Source organism: Ursus arctos, unplaced genomic scaffold, assembly GCF_023065955.2.
Source record: "Ursus arctos isolate Adak ecotype North America unplaced genomic scaffold, UrsArc2.0 scaffold_11, whole genome shotgun sequence".
In the NCBI taxonomy this organism is placed as follows: Eukaryota; Metazoa; Chordata; class Mammalia; order Carnivora; family Ursidae; genus Ursus; species Ursus arctos.
In genome coordinates, this window is record NW_026622775.1 from 11,356,363 (window position 1) to 11,377,771 (window position 21,409).

The 21,409-nt window shown below is 33.6% G+C and overlaps 1 long non-coding RNA gene across 3 annotated transcripts in view; it reads left to right on the forward strand.

The window, feature by feature from the left end:
• LOC130543334 (uncharacterized) overlaps positions 1-21,409 on the forward strand; it is a 169,203-nt gene that overhangs the window by 41,203 nt on the left and 106,591 nt on the right. For all 3 annotated transcript variants that reach the window (XR_008958605.1, XR_008958604.1, XR_008958606.1), the window contains exon 3: positions 4,616-4,736. This is a non-coding gene — a long non-coding RNA (uncharacterized LOC130543334). The remainder of the gene's footprint in view (positions 1-4,615; positions 4,737-21,409) is intronic.

Sequence of the window (21,409 nt, forward strand, 5' to 3'; positions counted from 1 at the left end):
AAATCTAATGATACCCAACAACAAGAGTGGCAGTTTCTCTTAAAAAAAAAAAAAAAAATCCTGGTGGGGGACAAAAAAGACCCTCATATTCAAATTAGCTATTATAAAAGATTTTATTGCTAATTAGATTCAAATATAATGTGTAAAAGTCAAAGTGGGTCAAAGTTTGTTTAATTCAGCTAAAAGAATATAATTTTAAAAAATTCATACGGTTAAAAATAGAATTTTAAAATGAAATGTTAAAATGAACATTGGCACAAAGATATTCTATTAGGCTAAAATGAAATAAATAATAAAAATGAATTTAATTTTAATTATGTATACAAGAATCTTTTAGAGTCAAATTAATAATATGTTTAATATATAATATACCTACTATAATACAAGCATATCAATATCCATTCTATAATATATTATTAACTTATGGGGTTAAATTAACATTTTAAGTATGTGTAATATGTACTATATTTTGTATTAAGATTGATGAGAAAATAATGAGTTTCTTAAAAATTGAAAACATAAATTGAAAATTAAAAAAAAAAAGGAAATGCAGTATTGGTTTATATGTGTGTTTTCCAAACTATGGTTCATGGTCTACTTAAAGTCTACTGAAATAGTAAAATTAGAAACTTTATCACTGTTAAGAGTTTTTGGGGACATATAATGTTTTTAAAAATCTCCTTCGAACCTAGAATACCTCTTCATAAATGTAGAGGAGAAAGAAAGAACATAATTTTAAAATTGCATAAGCAGTGTGCCAGAATGTCAGGCATATCACTGGTAATCTCCAAAGTATTGCAAAGACAGAGAGAAATCCCACTCCTGAATATAACCAAGGAGATCAGCCCATCACATATATATTCTCAAGATAAACGATAATGAGTTATCAACTAAGAGGACTTGACAGCACCATTTGTCACACAGAGTTCACCCTAAATTAACTTGGTAACTGGGGTGAATATCTATGTTAGCTGATTGGCTTTATCTAAAAGAACAATAAACTTCTCATTTTTGTATGACGGGAGGTAATTTTGCAGTTTAGAGTGAGGTCCCCACTGCATTTAGGTCCCTACCCTCCCACAGAAACTGGGAGAGAGAGACACTATTTTCCTTGATGTTTGTACTTCGAAGAAATGGTTCCCACTCCTAGTGAAAGTTATTCTGGGGTCTGAAAGCTGGTAACAGGCTTATTTAGCTTTTAAAAAGATGTATCAGAGAAATTTCAGTTACAAGGTTTCTAAAGTAAATAAGAAAAAGGAAAGTCTCTTTATTTTCAACAGAGATAATTAAGTTTCTTATTTTTTTTTAAAGATTTTATTTATTTATTCGACAGAGATAGTGACAGCCAGCGAGAGAGGGAACACAAGCAGGGGGAGTGGGAGAGGAAGAAGCAGGCTCATAGCGGAAGAGCCTGATGTGGGGCTCGATCCCACAACGCCGGGATCACGCCCTGAGCTGAAGGCAGATGCTTAACCGCTGTGCCACCCAGGCGCCCCAAGTTTCTTATTTTTAATTTGTATTTGCTGTTATAGAATCTACATTGAATAGACAGAAAATTCAGCGTTTTTTTTTTTTGAAAATTATACATTTAAACTTCATATGGAAGAAATCTCACTATGTCTTTCTATATATTTTTTTTCCCCGATGAAAACACAGTATAATCAAGTGATATCATTGGAAAACCATTAAAAATAAATTAGTTAAAAATTTAGTCTAATATACTTATAGCAGCCTTGTATTTATATAAGACAATATGTATTTATTATGCACATTATATATAAGTATGTACTGAAAATATATTTATGCTAAAACAATATTAAAGGTAATTTTCTCTTTTTTCTGAAAGAAAACCATCATAATTCAAATTTACTTGGAAATTCATATGCTTCAAGAAATCAGTGTACTTCAAGAAATCGGAACTAATGTTTCTAATTCAAAATATGAATTAAGACTAGCATGAACTTAAAATTAAGACTAAAATACACGTATAATCTCCTGTCCTTTTTACTCAGAGAAAATTTTCAAGTTAAAATGGTACACTTACTAGGTGTGTACTACCAGTTGCTTAAAATTTCAACTCATTTTTACTCTAGCACTGTGCCAGTGATAGCACCATTAAAAACAGTCTCAGATTTTGATGTGTATAGAATTATGACAAGCTCAGCACAGGCTCTGAAACTTCTCCTATTGCTGATTTATGTTAATAGAGAGGAACAGTTATTGTTTGTCAAATCTGAAGTTTTTTTAAGTTGCACAATTGAAAATACTCTGAATTTTCACTGAGACAATTTTGTAAATGGCTATTTCTCTGGGATCATGAATAATGATATCCAAATTGTGACATACACTTACTGAATTCTTTTTTCTTTTTGTTTTCTCAATAATAAAACAAATTTTATTAAGTGATTTATATACAATAAAATTGACCCATTGTAAGTATACAGTTTGATGGATTTGGGAAACTGTCTGAAAACATGTACCCACCAACATCACAACTGAGATGTAGACAAATTCCATTTCCCCAAAAAGCGTTCTCCTTCTTTGCAGTGGTTACTTCCTCGCACCCTTGGTGCCAGGGAAGATGACTCTGCTCTCTGTCACTACAGTTTCCCTTTTATAAAATTTTATATAAATGGACTTACATTGTCTTTTATAGTTTACTACTTTCAGTTAGTGTAATGTCTAAGATTTATCCAGGTTGTTGTGTTTATTATTTTTTCTTTCCTTTTCATCACCATGTAATATCCTACAGTATGTTGACCCACAGTCTGTTTTTCCGTTCACTAGTAGATGGACATATGGGTTACTTGCAGCTTTGGTTTATTCTGAATAAAGCAGCTATGAATATTCACGTCTACATCTGTGTAAATGTATACTTGAATCTCTCTTCGATAAGTACCGAAGCATGGAATTGCTGGTTTGTACAGTATGTGTATGTTTTACTCTATGTAATACAGCTATAGTGTTTTCAAAAGTGGCTAACAGTTTGGATGCCCATTAGCATTGTGTGAGAGTTTCCCTTCCTCCGCATCCTCACCATACCTGAGGATTTTAACCATAGCCATTTTAGTGTATGCATGTGTAGTTGTATTTCATTATCCTAATTTGTATATTTCCTGATGGCTAGTGATGTTTAGCATCTTTTCACACAAAAATTTGTCATTATTTATCTTCCTTTGTGAAGTGTCTGTATGCATCTTGTTGATTTTTTTTAATTAGCCCATACTATTATTTTTGAGTTGTAAGAGCTCTTTACATATCTTGTATAGAAACGCATTGTTGGATCTGCAAAAAATTTCCCTCAGTCTGTATTTTGCTTTTTTCTTTCCTTAGCTTTGTCCTTCAAAAAGCGAACATTTCTAATGTTGATGAAGTTTATTAATTTTTGTACATTTTATTTTTTCTCTTGTTTATAAAAATCTTAGCCTGATCTAATTCTCAAATATTTTCTCCAATTTTTTTCTTACCTTCTACATTGATGTCTGCATATGAGAGTAAAGATACATATTCTTTTTTATGTTATTTTTTATTTTAGAAAATTTTAGGTAAATACACAGGAATTTAAGTAGACTTATTTTAGGAAAAGGCAGTGTATTGAATTAAATATATTGCCAGTAAGTCTAATCAAGAGTGCCGTTTTGCCTATTACTTTTCTTAAAACAAGTTTTGACCATTTATGTTCTCATAATTGCAAGAAATATATATTCCTGTATAGTTCTCTTTGGGAACTGTGCTAGCCAAAGTAAATTGATGAGAACTGTAATCATGTAAAGAGATTGATAATAACATAAAATCACTTAGGATTAATTTACATAGAAAAATAGCCTTAATAAAACTGTAGGGACTGGTGAGTACTACCTATAGATTACCTCTTCCATATTCTTTTTCCAGAAATTTTCTGTAGTGCTATATTTTCCCAAAGGTCTCTTTGTAAATAAACTCTAATTTAAAGAAATATCCATGCTACTGTGTCTTAACTATGATATTATGTAAGGCTGTTATCACTGAGAATTTATTTGGTGGTTTCTTTTTTCCTACATTTTTGTGACTTAGATCTTTCAAGAAATGGTACCTTAATTTTCTTCCAAATGCATTTATGATCCCTAAGTAGATATGACAGTACATCTCATAACAAGGTAACTTACAGATTTCTTAAATAGTATGATTTACACATCGACACGAGCTGGATTTTTTTTGAAATTAGGTATTCATAAAATATGGAGATTTTATTATTGTCAAATTTTATAATACATATATATTTCCTATAGTAGAGAAGTGATATAGTATATAGGAAATTTGTTAATTATTTGTGACTATCTAATAATAATGGATGAAGAAAAGAGAAGTCCTCCTTTTCTCTGATGAATGGTAAGTTCATAACCATATTTGTAGTATATTGTATTTTCCAGAGATGGCCACATATCCCTTCTCACTTGCTATTCTTACAATGTGACTGGCACTCTTGAACCCAGGAGGTGGGATTTATGTTCCTTCCTCTTGGATCTGTGTTGGAATAGTGTTTGTCTTCATAGAAAATGATGGAAGCAAATTCTATGTGATTTCAATGCTAGATATTAAAAATGTTACAGTTTCTATCTGGCTTTCTCTCTGTCAGGACGCATGGAGATGGAACTCAGTCACTATGCTGTGGGGAAGCCTGACCCAGCCTATCTGGAGAGACCACACCGATAGGAACTGAGGTTTTCAGGTGATGGCCATTATCAACCATTAGATTTGTGAGTAAATTATCCTTCAAAATATTTTAGGCCTTGGTATTTGGGTTTCATGCATGAAGCTCCAGACATTGCGGAGCAGAGACAAGCTGTCTCTGCTGTGCTTGTGTGAAATCCTGACCACAGAATCAATGGTTGCTTTATGTAATTATGTTTTATTATAATTTCTTATATAGGATTAAGTAACTGGAATGGTATTTTTATATTTTTAAAGAAGTGAGTATATTTTGGAATAATATAGTGCATAATAGATCAGACATTGCTTTTTATCATTCATGAGGCTTGACCGTAAAGTTAATTTATGTCTATGTATTAATATGTTTCACCTCACTAATAGTCCATTTAGGTCAATTGTATTAGGTTTAAAATTTTTCTAAATTGGTCTTAGCAGTAGAATTAACAATATGAAAGAAGCTCCTATACCATATAGAAAAGAATTGGGCACCTCCATTCTGTTTTCCAGAGCGGCTGTAGCAGCTTGCATTCCCACCAACAGTGTAAGAGGTTTCCCCTTTCTCCACATCTTTGCCAATGTTTGTTGTTTCCTGTCTTGTTAATTTTAGCCATTCTAACTGGTGTAAGGTGGTATCTCACTGTGGTTTTGATTTATATTTCCCTGATGCCAAGTGATGTGGAGCATTTTTTCATGTGTCTGTTCGCCATTTGTATGTCTTCTTTGGAGAAATGTCAGTTCATTTCTTTTGCCCATTTCTTGACTGGATTATTTGTTTTTTGTCGTCGTTGTTGTTGAATTTGAGAAGTTCTTTATAGGTCTTGGATACCAGCTCTTTATCTGTAATGTTATTTGCAGATGTCTTCTCCCATTCCATAGGTTGCCTTTCGTTTTGTTGAGCTTCCTTTGCTGTGCAAAAGATTTTTATCTTCATGAAGTCTCAGTAGTTCATTTTTGCTTTTGTTTCCCTTGCCTTTAGAGATGTGTCTTGCAAGAAGTTGCTGTGTCCAAGGTCAAAAAGGTTGCTGCCTGTGTTCTCCTCTAGGATTTTGGTGGATTCCTGTCTCACATTTAGGTCTTTCACCCATTCTGAGTTTATTTTTGTGTATGGTGTAAGAGAATGGTCCAGTTTCATTCTTCTGCATGTGACTGTCCAATTTCCCCAGCACCATTTATTGAAGAGATTGTCTTTTTTCCATTGGATATTCTTTATTTGCTTTTTCTATAGAGTAGTAATTTCTCAACTTTGGCTGTATATTAGAATTCCTGGGAGGGAATATCTATGAGTGGCACCCAACTAAATGGTTTTAATGTATAGACAAGGATGAGAATCATTGCTTTTCATTTTTTCGTATCTCCGAGTTTTTATAGGTCCCCTGAGTTATTAATATGGCTTTAATGAACAGATAAGAATAAGGATCTTAGAATATTTAAATTGGAATATTCAGTTAGAAATTAATTAGGAATCAATTAGAAATTAAAAATTACCATGATTTATTGTTCACTTTCACTACACTTTTTATACAAATGAAAAATCCTACTTTGGAATTTGCTCAGTACTATTGCAAGTTTCACTGAAGGAGGGATCATGAAGATGCCGGCATAAACAGTAATACTTGTCTGTAACACAGCATTTCATACATAAGCCTCTTAGCAACAATCAGAACTTTATATGATCTCTAACGTTGTTGTTGTTGTTTGGGGTTTTTTGAGAGAGAGAGATAGAGAGAGAGAGAGTGTGTGTGTGTGTGTGTGTGTGTGCGCTCGCGCGCGCGCTTGCATGTGCTAGGGGAGGGGCTGAGGGAGAGGTAGAGAGGGAATCTCAAGCAGACTCCATGTTGAGCATGGAGCCCGATGCCAGGCTCAATCTCACAACTCTGGGATCATGACCTGAACTGAAATCAGGAGTCCAGCACTTAACCAACTGAGCCACCCAGGTGCCTTTATGGTCTCTAACATTTTGAAAATTATTTTCTATATTAGTCAATTCATGTGAGTATTTTGAGTGATGAGTCACCAGCAGCTTCTTCATGATCTTTTCATCACCTAACGCAGGTTATTTTCTTAATAAAAAGTAAAATGAATCTCATATACTCAGGCACCAGTAAGCCTGATGAAAATCTTGGTTACCATTTATTTAGTTATTGAAATAATGTTTGTAAAACAGTCACAGTGGCCACATTTATTCTGTTTTTAAACATTTGGAAAGGTTGCTAGGAAATCTCATGCATAACTTGATTTTTTTTGGGGCGGGGTTTCTTTTATATGCCATCTGCTAATTGATAACATTAATAGAGTTTTCCTTATTATGTTTTGTCTCAGTCTAATCTGTTTACTATTGTCAGCAAAAGCAATCCTAAAAAATCTTAATTTTATTGCTTTGGATTACTTGCTGAAAAATGTTACAAATCTGCTCATTCATTCAAGATTGTAATTCCTGTTGGTTCAGTTGTTGCTTCATTTCTCCTTGTAATGATTCCTTGCTTAAATCATTTATTTATTCTATACTCAACTGTACAGACAGAGCCATACAAGGTGCTTGGAAACATTTCTCTGATAGCTCAAAAATATGAGATCTATTCTGCCAGTACAGTGTTTCAGATTTTACTCCTCTGTCAGGCTGGCAAACTGCCAGGTGAAGGCAGTTACTGTAGAAAGATACCAGTTGTATTCAGGACAGGCTGCTATGCCTTGAGTTGATGTCCAGATACTAAATTATTGGTTAGTTATTGAGATATTGCACATATCCAAGGAAAGTTGTATGAAGGAAAGAGTATAAATTTTGTAGTCAGGTAAATCTGAAGCAAGAATCTGTTGCTATCTTTAATATGCTAAATGGGAATAGATGTGATATTAATTCTTCCTCGACCTAAATGGTAGAGTTGTTTTCAGGATTAGGTCTGACAAGTTATTGAAATTTTCCAACACAGTGCTTAAAAACATCATATGGTGTTAGTAGTAACTACTGGTGTTATTATTTGGTTTAAATATCAAAGGATAATCTAGGTAGCTTTTTTTTTCCTTTGAATGTTTCTCCTCGTAATAAATATCCAGTCCTCTTGGTGAACTGAAATGGACATCTGTCTTGTTTCCTTTCTCACCCTAGACTTAAAGTACAGTAGTAAAAGTCTGCACCCCAATCTCCATTGTCCTTTTTCTGGGTTCAGCATTATATCTGCTTGATTTTCAGACTTTGACTCTAGGTTTGGGAAAAAGAAGGAAAAGAGAACTTCATATCTACTGCTATTGAACAGTTTTCATTTCAACTATACTTAGACCTTACATCCAAATCATGTTTTCTGTGGTTCCAAATCTGTTCTTCAATTTGCTTCCAGCTCACAAACGAAATATGAAAATGACATATGCCCCACTTCCCCATTCTGAGTAAACAGGTGCCAGAGACGACTTTATTTCCATAGCTGCTAGGACTTTGGCAAACCATATAAACTGAAAAAGGCATAGGAACCACAAAGGAAATTGGCCTTGAAAGGCATCTATGAGATAAGTACGAAAATTAAATAAAAGGAAGACTAGGGATATATGTTAAAGTGAGAACTCTTTCACTGCACATGCATCTCCTCTGGGGTTGGCTCATCACCTACTCAATACCGAACTCTTTTTATCGTTTCTGTGGTGACTCTACAGTCAAGATTTGGAAGCTTTAGGGTCCTTACTGTCATCTTATCTCATAGTACTCTACCTTAGGTGGAGTATAAACTTATAAACTATAAGGAAAGAGAAGCCGAGAGGTCCTTGCCGTAGGTTTGAGTTTTGACTATTGCTAGAATAACCAAGATTCTAGGAATGATATTAGATATATAAAGATAAAATTAAAAATTTATGAGTCCTGTTCTCATGGACTTTGTAAACTAATAGGAATAGTTGGGCATTAAATATAAATATATAATGTAAATATAAATTTTTAAAAGTCATATAAAACTGATACTTAAAAAAGCAGGATGTTGAATAATTACAAAGACTATCCAAGTTAAGCTAGGAAGCTATTTATAGAATGCTTTTCATAGGACATTTCATTTTTGGCAATTTCTGAAAGATCTTTTAGGTTTACTAGCTGTGAGAGTATGGGGCACATTTAAACAAATGTTGATAATCTTTGTGATGAACTTTTTTTTTACTATGAAAAATCATGTTATAGAATAGTACTTAATACTTTTTAAAGCTTTGTTGATATATAGTTTAAATTAAGAAATACATCAATTTAAAGAGTAAATCTTGATGAAACTTGGTAATTGTATACAGTCATGTAAATACCACCATAATACGATGTAGAACAATATCATTCTCCTTAAAAAGAGTCATCATGCCTATTTTCAGGTGATACCATCTCTTAACAACTGGATCCAGACAATACCGATCTTTCTGTCACTACAGAGATTTCATTTCCTAGGCCTTCATATAAAGGGAATTAAAAATAACATAGTCTTTCATGCTTGCTTTTTTTAACTTAACATCGGTTTTGAGATTCTTATATATTATCCTTGTTATTGTATTCATTTTATTGCTGACTAGTATTTCATAGTTGGAGGAAATCATATCCATTTACAGCATTTGCTGATAAATGTGAGATACTGTTGTATCCATTCACAACAGTTGTTTATATCATGTTAGATTTCTTCTGAAAAACCTTTTAGTATTGGGAAGCCATCAAGCTCACACTTACTATGCTGTCTCAAATAGAGATTGTAAGGAACTGTATAAGGTCTAGATTTTATCTTTTCTGCAAACTAAAGTATTAGGCTGCTGTAGTTCAGGGGTGATAGAAGACACAAAACTCATGGGTCAAAGACAGGAGACACAGCATTTTACTGACAATGATAAGAGTAGCCAGAATTTTAGCATATGTACCATCTCCCCAAACTCCAATTCCCACAAAGCAAAGTGAAGAGGTACAGGGGATACCAGTGCATTTGGCGGGGTAGGTTACAGGAAAAGAATACCAAGCATAGGGAACCTGAATCTTACAAGATTGCTAAATCTCACTGACCTTGCTTCAGTGAAAGACATTATCTTTATTAGACAGTGCAGTGAGAAAACTTTCCCACTGGTTCAGAGAAAGATACAATCTTTATCTTCTAAGGCTGTTTGTTCTTGGCTTTTTTTTTTTTTTAAGATTTTATCTATCTATCTATCTATCTATCTATTTATTTATTTATTTATTTTAGAGAGAGAGTGCAAGTGAGGGGAAGGGCAGTGGGAGAAGGAAAGAATCTCCAGCAGACTCTGTGCTGAGCATGGAGCCTGACTCGGGGCTTGATCTCACAATCCTGAGATCATGACCTGAGCCAAAACCACGAGCTGGACGCTTAACCAACTGATCCACCCAGGTGTCCCTCTTCTAAGGCCATTTGTAAGAAAAGGGCAATTAGTATGTCTTATGGGAAGATATCCAGAACTTTGAGATACCTTGTAGAATTGGCTCTCAGCAGTGTTCACCACTAGTTTCTACATCTTTTTTGGCTTCTAGTGAATTTTTCCACGAGTACACAACTTGGTTAACCTCTTTGGTAAATCTAATCAACTAAGGATGGAACCAAATTTGTTCATTTTGTCTTACACAATATTTAATTAATATAAATATCAGTAAGACTCCAAGAAACAGAATAAGACTAATTTATATAATTGAACCCAACTAGACCACCAAGATCCCAGAACCAACCAACTTAACAAATCTCATAAATCATTGGTATGTACCCTAGAAATACAGGCATCTTTCTCTATAATTTAGGTTGGCTTTTTCACTTGGACGAAGGCATTAATTAACACAGGGGGAAGCAAGATATATTAGACATTATACAGACTTTATCTTGGCTTTAAGGAGGACATTTAGGGCAGTTCCATTATATAACAACCCTGGCCAGTGAATTGAGGCTCACATGAATGACTTATATACAGGCTGAAGTGGCATCATCGATCAGCTAAAGTCAGGAGAAATTTTACACCAGTTCTTTCAAGTCTATGGCTCTCAACATAGGAATCACTATCCATATAATGTTATTCTTCTGGAAACCTCCTCAGTTAACCAAGAGTAGCCTCGATTTGGAGACATCTCTATAGTCATCAAGGTACTACACATAGCATTTTGTTCATCTGCTGGTGATCTCATTAAACTCTTTAGGGTATTTTATAACAGCTCCTAAAATGTAAGTCATAATGTTTCTGCGGAGGAGGTCCATTGAAGCTTTGCTTTTACGTAAGAAATACAATACCTTGGGAGTTGTTAATGATCCTGTAAATAAAATGTTGTTTACAATTGGTGGGGACCCCAAAAAGATCTGTATCAATTGGGGGCATAGGTTGACAGCACTGCCATCTTGGCTCCTGACTAGTTAGTAGATCTTGGGGTCACCAGATAGTTCAAATAATTGAGCACAGTTTTTATTTTCGGAAGGAGTTTTTTGGGGGATAATGGCAAACCTTGAGAGTCAGTTAAATTTGAGGTATTGTCAGTACCTTTGGAGAGCGAACCAGAGATTTTTTTCTTCTTGAAAATGGCTCTAGGTATGATAGTGGAAGAGATCATTAATGTTCATTTCCCTTTGTATCTTCTGGTATCTTAAGTTCATCCCCCACCTACTGCTTGGGTTATCTCCTCCCACTGCCATAAATCCCAAAGTGTCCCATTTCAAAATATAACTGTAATTTCACCATTTTTGCATTTTTCTCTGCTTACACCCAGACTTACTGGTAGAAAAAGGAGTCAGGTGCAAGAGGAACAAGGATATTATTGTAAAATTATGGAGAGCTATATATCCCCTACTTCAGCCCACCTAAGCCAGTGTAGCTGTAATATTCAGGGTGTACTCAACCGAGTGGTCATTTTTTTTTTTTTTTAAAGATTTTATTTATTTATTCGACAGAGATAGAGACAGCCAGCGAGAGAGGGAACACAAGCAGTGGGAGTGGGAGAGGAAGAAGCAGGCTCCCAGCAGAGGAGCCTGATGTGGGGCTCGATCCCAGGACTCCAGGATCACGCCCTGAGCCGAAGGTAGACGCTTAACCGCTGTGCCACCCAGGCGCCCCCGAGTGGTCATTTTTTTATTATCCAAGAACATGTCAACCCAAAAGAATAATCCAAGCAGCTAAATGAAATTGTTTGAATCCCCTACACCCCTGTTAAGGAAGATGGCTATTCAGGAAGGGAAAGGAAAAAAAAAGCCAAGGAGTATCCAGAGAAAATTTAGAATTTTCTAAAAAGGTTTGTATAACTCTTTACCACTTTGATCCTGATCCTTCCTTAGGTGGGGCACAGACAAGATAATTCTTTTCTGGGGACAGCTATATCCAGTGACTAACTAAATTTCCTTGCTGAGGAGTATGGGCCAGGTTGAAGTATGTCAGTAATGTTTTGAGTCCATTTTTGAGCTGTTCCAATGATCAACAATACTAGATGACTGGATGGCAGATAGCATGGAAAATACATTGACCACACTGCTTATGAGTTCATTTTTGAGTGATTTTTACAATAAACGTTATACCGTCATCAGACTACAAATGGTATTCTCCCTGTTCTTTGAATATTCACTTTATATGTTCCTAAGACACTTTCACATGTTACTCAGTAATCTGTTCTTTCCTTTGATACTCATTATTTTCTCCAATATGAGGTGTAAAAATAATCCTTAAGTTCTCTTATTTAATATTTGAGGCACTAAATAGAGGGTTTTAAAGCCAAACATTAAATAGTTATTAATAATTCCTGACAAATACGAAATTATTTTTCATTCAAAATAAGTGGTTTATTTAATATTAATTTAATAAATAAGACTTAACTTTACAATGTAGTAGTGTTTTGCCTTTTTTTTAAAAGATTTTATTTATTTATTTGAGAGAGAGAGAGAGAGAGACAGCCAGAGAGAGAGGGAACACAGCAGAGGAGTGGGAGAGGAAGAAGCAGGCTCCCAGAGGAGGAGCCTGATGTGGGTCTTGATCCCACAATGCTGGGATCACGCCTTAAGCCCAAGGCAGATGCTTGATGACTGAGCCACCCACTTTTTTCTCCCCCCCACTATAAAAAAATCTGTAATACTTAGTTTAATGCTTAGTGGTTTGGTTAAAAACTTCATTAGGAATCTGAGTACATAGTTAAAATTAGCCAGGAATGCAATGCATAAATTAGAATAAGGAGTCTGCATTAATATGCAAATTCTATTCAGAACAAAGCATTATTTCTCTGTTCCTATTATTGCCTATTGAGGAAAAAAAACTCCAAACCTAATGTCTTAAAACAATTTTATCCCTACTTTGCATGATCCTAGGGACTAACAGATTTAGCTGAAGATTCTTGCATCACATTCTTTGTGATTGTGTCAGATGGTATTGAGGATTCAGTCTTTAATGACCCCACCAGGGTAGATTTCCAAGTAGTATCACTGTCATAGATATGGTTGACAGTTGCTACTGGATATTGATTAGGAGTTCAGCTGTAGTTTTCAAAAAGAACACCTACATGTGGTTTCTTCATGTGGCTTGGGTTTCTACAGCATGGCAACTACGTTTTGAAAGGGAATATTCCAGAAAGGAACATCCTGAAAAAGAGCATTCTGAGGGGCTTGGGTAGAAACTATAACATTTCTTAGGATCTATTATTAGAAGTTCTAGAATATCATTTCTGTATGGTAATAGGTAAAGAAAATCATAAGGATAGTCAAAATTGAATGAAAATTGACCTCCACTTCTTGTTGGGAGAAATAATAAGGGATGTGCAGACATCTTGACCTCTCACAATCCCCTGTGATTTTTCAGAAAATATTTTTAGTGCTGTTTCTGCAAAACTAATTTTCTAAGAGTTCGACAGGAGAACACAAAAGGAAGACTTTACAGTTCTTGAGATTATGTTATGATTCATTCCCTTGAGGGAAGTACAATATTTTCATTATATTCATAATATAAGTTTCTTCCATGGAGGAAGAGTAACAGATTTGTTTTGTTTTATTCCAGAATTCAGGCAGGAGCTAAAATATAATATTCAAATAATTGGACTTCATTTAGCTGAGAAGAAATGATAATAATTAGAGCTTCCCAAACTGTCTCAGGAATTGTCTTTTATTAATACTTATAAGTATCCAAATAAAATTTGAGTTACCATCTGTTAATGAGATGATAAAAGTTCAGATTAGATGACTTTACAGGCTTACTTTATTCATACTACTGCAATAAGATGATGAACTGAAGAAATATATATACCACTTTTTTTTCACTTAAGATGCATTTTTATATAAAGCTAGGCATTTTGAAAGCATTAAAAATATTTATCCAAGTTTCTTTGATACATTTTGGGACACAGAAATTGTAATATTCTGGGGTGCCTGAGTGGCTCAGTCGTTAAGTGTCTGCCTTCGGTTCAGGGCGTGATCCCAGGGTCCTGGGATTGAGCCCCCCATCGGGCTCCCTGCCCTGCTGAGAGCTTTCTTCTTTTTCTCCCACTCCCCCTGCTTGTGTTCCCTCTCTCGCTGGCTGTCTCTCTCTCTGTCAAATAAATAAATAAAATCTTAAGAAAAAAAAGAAATTGTAATATTCTGTCTGAGTAATTTGATATTTGGTTTAATGAACAGCAGATAATCTACTTTGAAATTGATATAAAAACAGATATGTAACAGAGGAGTACTAATGTTTATAATTAGAGCAATTACTTCTTAGAGCTAGATGATTTTGCCTTGGGACCTTTATAAACCCATTTTATTATTAAGACTTTAAATGTGAATTTGATAGCTAATGTGACAGAAACCCTGGCCTTAAAAATTATAATAGTTAATTAATCACTTGTGTGGATTCACTTTTATGCTTTTTTAAATTAATAGTCATTAAGATAGTTCTAATATGTCAATCAAAAGGGTCCATAGGGATGACATCAGAAAGAATAGCAAAGACCTCTAAAAATTTTACCTTCCATAAAAGGAATGAGAAAACTAGCCAAAAATTTTTAAAAAGTCAAAAATCAGTTTTTTTAGAACTCGATAAATTAACTGAAGGCATGCAACAATCTGGTACATATTTATTCAACATAAAAAATATTAAAAGGTACGCTAAAAATATCTATTAACACAAAAGAAAGTAGTAACATAAAAAGAGGACCCAAAAAAGTACGACAAATAGAAAACAAATTGCAAAATAAGAGGCATAACACCTACTATATCAATAATTACACTCAATGAAAATGGATTAGAAATTCCATTCAAAAAGGAGAGATTAATATAAATGTATAAAAAATTGTGATTCAGCTATGTGCTGAGAGAGACACTTTAGATTCAAAGACAAAAATTGGTTGAAGTAAATGTAAAACAAATAGAAAGAAAATGGATTGGTTCTATTGGAATGGGACAGAAAGATACACATGCAAACAGTAATCAGAAGAGAGCTGGATTGGATACTAGTATCAGACAAAGCAAACTTTAGCACAAAAAATTATAACTGGAAACATTTTATAACATTGTGAAAAGTGTTAATGTGTCAGGAAGATATAGAATTATAAATATGTATGCACCTAACAACAAATACATAAAGCAAGAATTAATATAGTGGAAAAATAGACAATATAATAATAAGAATTGAAGAATTCAGTGCCCCATTTTCCATAATGACTGGAGCTCTCAAAATATCAGTAAGGAAATACAGAATTTGAACGGTACTATGAACCAATTGGGCAGACAACTATAGAACACTCCACCCATGATAGCAAAATGCACATTCTTCTCAATTGCATGTGGTACTTCCAGGCTAGACCATATGCTAGGCTATAAAACAAAACTCATTATTTTAAAAGTGTTTAAATCATACAAATTATGTTCTCCAACATAATACAATGAAATCAGTAAACAATAACAAAAATTTGGGAAATTAAAAATAAAGGGAAATAAAAAAAAATAGGAAGACGTAAAATCTCCTAAATAACCAATGAATCAAAGAAGAAATCATAAGAGAATTTCAGTACTAATTAAAGGCAATTGAAAACGAAATACAACATACCACAACTTATGGAGTACAGCTTTAAAAACTTACTTGTAAAAGTCTATATTTTAAAAGGGAAATATACCAAATAACTAACCTAAGTTTCTACTTTGAGAAACTAGGAAAAAAACAAACTAAAAGCAAGCAGAAGGAAGGAAACGATAAAGACTAGAACCGAAATAAATGAAGTAGAGGGTAGAAAAATGATGGAGAAAACCAGTGAAACCGAAAGCTTATTCCCTGAAAAGATCAACACATTAACAAACCTTTAGCTGAACATCCAAGAGAAAAATTAGAGAACAATCAGATTACTAAAATCAAGGTTGAAAGAGCATTATTAGAGATCTTACAGAAATATAAAGATGATTACAAGGGAATACCATGAATAATTTAATACAAAATTACATAAGTTTAATGAATTGAAAAAATGCCTATTAAGACTACCAAAACTTACTCAAGAAGAAACTGAAAATATGAATAGACTTGTAACAACAAAAGAGATTGAATTAGTAATAAAAAAGGAAATCTCCAAAAACAGAATAGCCTAGGACCAGAGGCCTTCACTGTGAATTTTATAAATGTTTAATTAAGAATAACACCAATCTTTCACAAACCTTCCAAAAAGTAAAAGAGGAAACACTTTGCAGCTAAGTCTATGAAGCCAATATTATGCTGATAACAGAACCAGACAAAGATATTCCAGGAAAAATAATGTGGAAAGTACAGCCATCAGTAATGTGATGAATATTTCATAAATATTTTGTTCATATAAGAATCTTAACCTACTTCAGTATATCTATCAGCATTTACTTACTTATTTCACCCACCTTATAGACTTTCGATTATATATATATGTAATTATGTATATAGTATGTGTGTGTATGTATGGTATTTTATGCAATTTTCCATGGTTTTCTTAAACTTTGTAATATGGAAAAAAAATAATAATTTAAAGATGTCTTTAAAGAAATGCATCTGTTTAAAATCAGATATCACTAAGTTTCTCCTAGTGATTCCTTCTATTTTGAATGTCTATTCTTCATGCAGTCTATTTCTAAATACACACGCAATGGCAACATTTATAGTAGCCTTAATTCACTGAGTTTGGTTATATTAGTCCTTTTAAGACCTGAAGAATGAAAGTAAAATATTAGGGCATTTAGATAAGAAATCATTGTCATTAACACTGAAGTCAGACATACCAGGGTTACTTCCTTTATTCCTTGATATCTGCGTGATATGGGTTAATTATTTAATTTTTTATAGCAGGTTCTACATCTGAAACATAGGTATAAGAATATCTACTTCATGTGATTGTTTTGAGCAGTAAAATGAATGAGATTAAGAGGTACTTGCATGCCTGTTAAAGGAGGAGATTTAATAAGCAATAGTAAATCAACATAAAAATATTCTGTTAGTAAACACTCTATTTTACAGAACTACTTTGAGAACCACTTAGTCAGTTTCTGGACTTGCTAAAAATCCGTATTCTTACCCCTACTTCCTGAAATTCTGATTCATATAGAAAAGGAGGAGTAGACTAGAAATTTACATTTTGAATGAATACTTCTGAGACTATTTTTATGTCTATGGTAACACAATTCTTACTGCTTTGAGAACTAAAAATTATCTTTCTAGAGGATGATAGAGAAAATGTTATTTCAAAATGTTTCATTCAGCTATTATATTGAAAAGGACCACTATTTGTTTTATAGTATCTAATATACTCATTTACATGATTTCATCATCAATGAGTTCCTCTAGAATGATGGTTCAGAAATCCTGGAGCATCTAGCTTTTACTTAGCAGTACAGTGTTACCAACATGATTCTTTGGACATCTGAATTTTTTTAAACCCACCAATATTTACAAACCACATGCTTAGGTATGATACTACCTCAGCAATATTTCTAAAATAAGGTCACATTTACCTCCTCTAGGATATCTGTGAAACATTCTACTAAAACTTATTCTTCACAAATTAAATAAGAGAATTAACAAATGTTCAAATCAAGAACAACCAGATTAAAAATTATTTTGTTGCCAAGAAATTGACTGACACAGAACCTTGCATTTATATTTTAAGGTCACAAGACAGGTATCATCTGTTTAAAATTAGCATAAGAAACTCAGCAATATACTGTAGTTCTTTATAAGCAATTTCAAGGGGATAACTATCAAAATTCATTTTTAAAATGATTCTGTTAATATATTAATGAAAGGATTTCAATTTATTTCACCTAACTAGGTCAGAAACACTAGTAGGGTATTAAATTCAGGAGTCATAATAATATTTTATAATGGTTTTATTTTTCAAAGCACTGTGTGCCAAATTAAACCTTGGAAGAAAGTTGATGAACCATTTGATTCTATAATTATTGACTTGGCCGTGGGCAAGCTGCTTACTGTAGATAGTTATGACGGAAATTTGATTGCCCAGCTGTTGCTGGCACATAAAGGGATTCTATAACTGAGCAATACTTTTAACCCTCACCCCAAGTTCTTTATTCTCAACAGGTATGATAGTTTGGTGATGTTTTTTTGCTTTTTCTAAAGAATGAAGAAATTCTTAAATATTGGATACACTACTTCAAAATGAGAAGTACAGGTTATGTAAAACTTGTTATTTTAATAATTTATATTTTTAAAGTATCAAATTATTGAAAATGGTTGATTCATATGGCCAAGAGCTGATAAGCAATCATGATATAATTAATTGAAATAAATGTTACTTGAATTTTGTTTATTTTCATGAATTAAGCTATCAATGTGATATAATATTTCTCATAATAATATGCTTGTATTCTCAAGTAAAATTATTGAAATAGAAGGAATTAAGTCTAAAATACTATAATATCTAATGCACACAGCAGCTTGACATTAGTGAATTTAAAAGTTCACTTTGTGTTATATTATGGCTTAATGTTCATGAAATTATTAATTTAGGGTACATTTTATATTTGATTTAGTGAACTTTCTGTATACCAGTCAACTGAGGAAGAAGGCACCTGTTGTTCTAGGGAGACCTTAGCTGTTTAGACTCATCTTTGTTCCATGACGTCTCTCATTGGCCAGGATGTTAGATTGTTCATATGGTGCCATGTTTCCCAAGATTAACTAGTGAACTTTCCTGAAACACGACCATTTTTAAGCCTATGCTTGTGTTATAGTTGCTTATTACCCTATTGGTAAAGCAAGCAACATGGCCAATCTTCAAGTCATTATGAGAACTTATTACTGGAAGACATGGAACAAGGGAGAGGAAACTTTTGTAGCCATTTTTACAAACTACTAAACAGTTTTACCTCTGGCCATAAGTTATTCACAATCTTTCCACATAAAAAATGTCCTTAATGCCATTCTAGAACCTCCACAAATGGAATTAAACTGTTGTAATAGCCTCAAAGTCCAGGATTTCATGAGCTTTAATTAAGGAAGTTTCTTGAATACAGAAACTGATGAACTGAAAAGATGTTTTCTGCATCTGACTCACCCAACATACAATGTTGAGACAAGGGATTACCTGCTGTGGACATTTCTATCCCCATAACAGTTGCTGCTCCTTAGCATTCTGAAATCCAACGGGCACATGTTGGAAAGGTTACGTTCTCTGACAACAAATGATATATCTTCTTTTGGCCTAGATTTTCTTCCCTGGAAATGGCTCCTCTGTCATTTTTTCCTCCAATTTTCTCTAGGAATCTACTCCATTCAGCATTCTTTGAATCTTGAGCCTCTGCTGTCAGGTTTATTGACTCTTTTCTCTAGTACTTCCTTTATATTCCCTAACAAATGGTCCATATTTGCTACTAAATAGCTCTACCAATGTGTTTTCTCCTGGGAGACAGTTGAGGCCCTAGTGGCCTTTTCATAGTTTAACTCATACTCTTTTAGTCCCAGCTCTTGGTCCTTTTGCTAGTTCAATTTATATTTAAATTGATAAATCAGTGATGTATGGTGTAAGATTTTGTTCAGCAGCCATTTAATTTTAAGTATCAATTTTTTATGTTAACTCTATAATAAGTTTACCACAAAACAAAGTGGTGTTTTTTGTTTGTTTGTTTTTGTTTTTAAACAATTATTAATCACATCACAAACCACAGGTTAGCCATTTGGGTTGGGCTCAGTTGGGTGATTCTTCTGTTCATCTTAGCTGGGCTCACTGATATGTGTTTAATCAGTTAACCAGTTGGCTCAGCCTGTTTGATTCAGTGGGGCCCTCCACTGATATAACTCATGTATTCTCCAGATACTGTCTTCTCTTCCAGCAGACTAAACCATGGTTGTTCACATGGTAATGGAATTTTCTGTCTCAGATAGGAGTTTTCTGGAATCATATCTGGAGATGAACTGTGAGGTGCAAGATATTTATTTGTGACCAATACCTATAAAAAGAAGCCAAAAGCAATATAGTTGGAAAGAGAGAAGTCAAACTATGGAACTGCTCTAGTGAATCCTTATTCCAGTCCATCATGGAGTTCTAGAGTGAGTAGTAAATACCAGGTTCACCTCCAACACCATGAATCATTGAAGCAGACTCTGAAAGAGCTGATAACCGTAGGTTTTTCTGAAGTTGGGCAGCAAATTCTTTCTCAAAGGAGGATCTGGGAGATGCTTTTTTAACTCTCCTACATTTCCTAAAGCAACCAGAAAACAAGCTCCAGCTTTTCACATTTGCTAATGTCTTATTGGTCAAAGGAAATCATAACTAAGTGATGCACTAAGAAAGGGGAGGGCCACAGTGAAGGGATAGATACAAGGCAATTTTTGTGTTCTATATATTATGATTCTAGTATAGTGATGATCTTATAGTAACAGCATAAATTAAAAATAACAAAGCATATATTTCTGTCTCTTCATGTTGAAAATTAACTTATGCTCCCCTAAACGTCAATTTAAAAGAAGTCTAGAAGTAAGAAATCCAGTTGAAAAAAATGGAAGAGTAAACCATAAAGAACAACAACAGCAAAAAAACCCAGCCAGGTTACTCATAACACTATTTTAATGAAGCAGGAGAATAATATGATACTTTCTCACAGGATTTAGAGAGCTCAGAAGAATATGCCTCACTAACATATGTTTTAGATGTTCAAATATTTTGGATTAGAAATTACAATGTTGCTTTTTTTCTTGCAATGTTAAGATCATTTAGAGTTGAGTACGACCTAAATGTATTTTCCTGCTAAGGACTGACATTTTCAATTTGGCTTCTATTTATTTTTTTCTTTCCAAACAAGAACGCTTCTAAATTCTTGACAGAAGGCTCTGAAGACAGAAGCAGCTTATCTTCCCTTCTGTTTATGAAACTTTTTGAGAAATATATTCATGAGTTGGCAGAGACAGAGCCGACACAGCCTGGCATAGCTGATTATCATGTCTTAGCAAATGAAGAGAGCCGTAAAGCATTAAGGACTCTCAACCATTAATAGTGGTTTTCCCACAAGGTAGTTACATAAAATGACATTTTGGCAAAGGTAGCACATCTTGCTTATCCCTCCACTGATTGACTCTGAAATTTCATTAGAAGTACAAAGAATTCTCATTTACTCACCATTACATTTAAAGTTCCAGGCTTTCATTTTATGTATAAAAATTACAGTTTGGGCTGATGATAACATATTTTTAATTACATTGCAAATCATAAAATTGTATACTTTGGTTTCTAGCTGTGAAAATATAGTGAAATGGGTGGTTTTGTTTCCTAAAAGTATCAGCCATTCAGATTAATCTTTCTTACAAAAATGTCCTATAACTAATA